At 33.5% G+C, this 4,582-nt stretch overlaps 1 pseudogene; it reads left to right on the forward strand.

Annotated features, from left to right (window-relative positions):
• Positions 1 to 2,495, forward strand: part of LOC112524429 — a 12,607-nt pseudogene extending 10,112 nt beyond the window's left edge.
• Positions 2,496 to 4,582: the final 2,087 nt, after the last annotated feature.

Genomic DNA, 4,582 nt, shown 5'->3' on the forward strand with positions numbered 1-4,582 from the left:
TGTGGTCTAACTAAACACTATAATCATTTTGTTCCTTTATCATAGGAAAATGACAAGATTAAAGCATTACAAGCTCCGCTTTGGTGGCACAGAAGGATTCCTCCTAGTTTTCCCGAGGTTGTTGGTAACATGAAGAAACTTCGGTGGATTTCCTGGTATCACCATTCATCAACTTCATTGCCAAAAGAATTTCAACCAATGGAGCTTTGTTGTCTACAATTGGAAAGGAGCTTGTTAGAGCAACTTTGGAAGGGTTATAAGGTAATTCTTATTGTTTCTCTAATTAAGGGATGATAATTAGTCATAAATCTAACTAATTTACAGAGTAATTAATCATAAGTAGAAATATTGATATGATTGAATATCGGTGTCATTAGGCGACTCTAAGCATGTGAATCCGACTCTAACTAATTACATGCTCCTTAGCATTTACAAGAGAAATACAATTAAGTAATCAACCATGAGAAAATTTTAATTTTGATCAAATCTGTAATGACTAATTAAAGCACCTGATCATTAATGTATGTGTGATTTTAAGCATTAATTTTTTTTATATTAAAAAACGATTTTACTGTGATTTTTATATTCAGCTGATTGTATATGTTATAAATATGAGTTTCTTCCAAATGCTTGCAAAAGCTGAAGAGAACAAGGGTGTTGACCCTAATCCGATCCATGGCTGGTTTTAATTTGGTTTTGGAAAATATAATTAATTTGTGTTAGTTATCATATATACACTCTATGATATTAAAGAATACATTGATATAATTGACTTATGTGCTATTGTATACAACAGCATCTACCAAATTTGAAAGTACTCGACCTCTCTCATTCCAGAAAGCTAGTCAGGACACCGGATTTTGATGGACTTCCATGTCTTGAAAGAATGATATTAAGGCATTGTAGCAGTTTAAAAGAGATACATCCATCAATTGGATATCATGAAAGGCTTATTTTCTTGGCCATGGACCATTGTACAAGCCTTAAACTGTTTCCACCCATCTTCCGAATGAAAAAGTTGGAGACTCTTATACTCTCTTATTGCCCTAAGCTTTGTAAGATCCCAGAGATCCAAACCAGCATGGACAACTTGGTAGAGCTTAGTTTGAGCAGAACTGGGATAGAAATTGTACCCTCATCAATTGGACAATGTTGTACCAACCTTGTTTCACTTCACTTGAGGGATTGTCTCAATCTACAGAGTATTGAAGGCAACTTCCATCTCTTAAAACATCTGCAATTGCTTTATCTTGATTGTTGTTTTCAGCTTAAGAACATACCAACAGAAGGCCTCTTCGGTGTAGAATGCCGTTTAAATGTGCTTTCTTTATCTTGGGACAATCTTCTGCGAGGAGCAGTGAATGAATTTCTTGGCTTTCCACGTTTTTTAAGAAAGTTGAATCTTGGAGGGTGCAATTTGGTAGATGAAGACATCTCCTTTATTTATTGGGAGGAGTTATCCAACCTACAAGTATTAGACCTAAGTGCAAATAATTTTTCACGATTGCCTTCCAGCCTCTCGCAACTTCTTCATCTCAAATTCGTCGACCTGTCTAATTGCAATAACCTTGTGGAATTACCGGATCTCCCATCAAGCATATCTGTTCTCATTGCACACGGGTGCACATCTCTTAAAATTGGAGATTTTCCAACAAACCATCTTAAATGGTTGTGGAAAGTCACACTTTCAACAAGCAATTGTAATGGCGAGAGGGCATTGCAATCCATGCTTCAGGTATATATCTTATTGAATTTCAATATATATTTGTATAGACCAAAACAAAATTACGATACTAATAATATTCATCATGACAGGGAAATGCTATCGAAGACTACTTTATTAGTATCCTATTTCAAGAATGTTATGTTCCAATAAGAGGCTTTGCACTGGGAAGATTTAAGTTACAACTTCCATGGAATTGGTACAATGAATTTAGTGGATTCTTAGTATATGTTGATAAAGTTCGCTGGGCGAGTAGGGAAGTAATTGTTATCAAGGATGTATTGGGTATGGAAAATGGAGATGGTGTTTTAGAGGTGTCTAATAAACCAGACCATGATGATGATGATGATGATGATGATGATGAAGAAAGGATGACAGCAGAGGGCATGTGCTATGTATCCTTTGGTTCTTTGAGGAACACCTCATGGTGGAATTCAACCCACACTACCCTTTCATTTTCCTTACAATATAATTGTTACTTAAAGGTTGAACTTGTCCCTAGGAGAAGTCAAGGTGATGATGATTCAACAGGAATAGGAAGGGCGAAAGATGCAACATACCTTTCAAATTTTTGGGACGAGGAGCTTGTAAATCGAAAGACGTTTAAGATCATAGGTGATTCCAAGTCCTCTATTAAGATTCTATGGGACACTGGTATTGAGTCAGACATGTTTTCCCCTTCTCCTCTTTTTGGGATCTATCGTACTCTCAACTAATTATGTATTGTTTTAACATTCGTTTAATAAATAAAATAATATTTTTGTGTTTAAGTTTAAATAACATATTACAACAAAATTAAGTTGATAGGATACTTTAAAGTGTGTTAATAGAGTCCCTCATGGGACTTAATCTCTTGATACCAAAAAATTAAGCATTCTATCTACAATAAGTTTATATGACATTTTTGGACATCATAACAAGTTTTTTAGAACCGATTTTGTTATAGTGACACTAAACATATATTCATTAAGAAGAGATGTTTATATAATGAGACATTCTTTTGAGAATTATTGCATCATGTGCTATTTCATATGATTATTTTTTCATCTAAGACTAGAATTTAACATATATAATTGTTTTACATATACCCGGTTTACAATGTATATGTTTTTGCTATGTTTGTAAAACAACATATAAACTTAATATTTGACAGCCCTAGGTCTTCCCCCGATCCCTTAATATTTGGCACTTGCATTGGTAATTCACTGAAGGTTTCAATAAATCCTTGGCTAAACGAATAGTGCTATTTTCCAATTGGTCTATTTTCATTCTGTTGCTAACGCCTTTAACTTAACCTATCTTACCTCACTATAACAAAATCTGTTTTTTAGGATATTCTCAAATTCTAAGTGTTCAAATAAATCTCTTTATAGGACATAGTTTATAGAACTAAAAAAGTAAAGTGTCCTATCTAAATACGTTGTAATAAATTTATATGACGTTTTTTGATGTCGTAATAATTTTTTATGACACTTTTAAAATAAAGCATCCCATTATTAACTTTATAAGACACTATCTGAAAAACTGTCATATAAAAACAAATGTCCTATAAAAAATTGAGTTTATAGAACACTTTCTCAAAAGTGTCCTATAAAGTTGATAATGTGACGCTTTTATATTAAAAGTGTCCTAAAAAACTTATTACGATGTCAAAAAAAAGTCATATAAACTTATTGCAACACCTTTAGATAGATATGACACTTTGTTTTTTTGGTCCTATAAACTAAGTCCTATAAAGAGATCTATTAGAATACTTAGAATGTAAGAGTATCTAAAAAACCGATTTTGTTGTTGTGCCTCCTGTTGACAAAATTTTCTGCTAGTGATAAAATCGATACCGATAATCCACCTATGTTTTCAGCTGCTGCTTATAATATGCTTCCACCATGGTCGTAGTCACATCATCTATCGCATAAAGTCAAAGACATAGTTGATGATGAAAATTTTCTCTCTTCTTAAATGCTATAATATTTACTTCATCTCATTCATCTACGATCAATCTATCTTCTTCAATCTTTTCGTAGTACCGAATCAGCCCTCCAATGGCATCTTCATCATCGTCTTTTCGCTCCACAAACTCTTCTTTTTCTCAATCATGGGAACACGATGTTTTAATTGGCTTTAGAGGAACAGACACCCGCAACGCTTTTGTGGATCATCTCTATTCGGCTCTTGTACACAAAGGAAAGTACACTTAAGGATGACCAAACACTTCCCCGGGGTGAAAACATTGGTCCATCGCTTTTGAAGGCTATTGAAGCATAACATATTGTTGTAATCGTATTCTCCGAAAATTACATATAACCCTTCATTTTCGTAGGATAAACCGAAACCTTTTTACGTTTTTAGAGGACAACCACAAACTATGCATGGAATTATACTTGTACTAAAGGGGTGTTTGGGTTTACTTATAAAAACAGTTTATTAACCTATTTCGGTATGACACAGGTAAAAAGCATTTTTGAGTGTTTGGATAAACAATTTATACGGGTATCAAACCGATAATAATTTTTTTTTAAACTCAACCATTCTAACTTACAATAAACTAATAACTGTTTTTATAAAAAAAATATAAATGATTTCAAATAAGCAATCTTAAACACCACTGAATAATAATTTATATGTTCCGGTGACAGTTGGCACAATTATTAAATAACACCTTTCTATTTGAGCCATAAAAAATCAATCCAATGTGAAAGGGTGGAAAGCAGTCAGCAAGAAACTTCATGTCTTCCTATGTCCACCCTCCCAATCCCATCAAGTTAAAGACAGTTTTGTTGGACTGCTCTTTCATGGAAATTCTCTCTTAAATCAAACCAAATCTACCCATCGATCTATCTTCTTCAACCTTCTTGAAGT

This window comes from Cynara cardunculus (assembly GCF_001531365.2).
Source record: "Cynara cardunculus var. scolymus isolate 2C chromosome LG 13, CcrdV1, whole genome shotgun sequence".
Taxonomy (NCBI): Eukaryota; Viridiplantae; Streptophyta; class Magnoliopsida; order Asterales; family Asteraceae; genus Cynara; species Cynara cardunculus.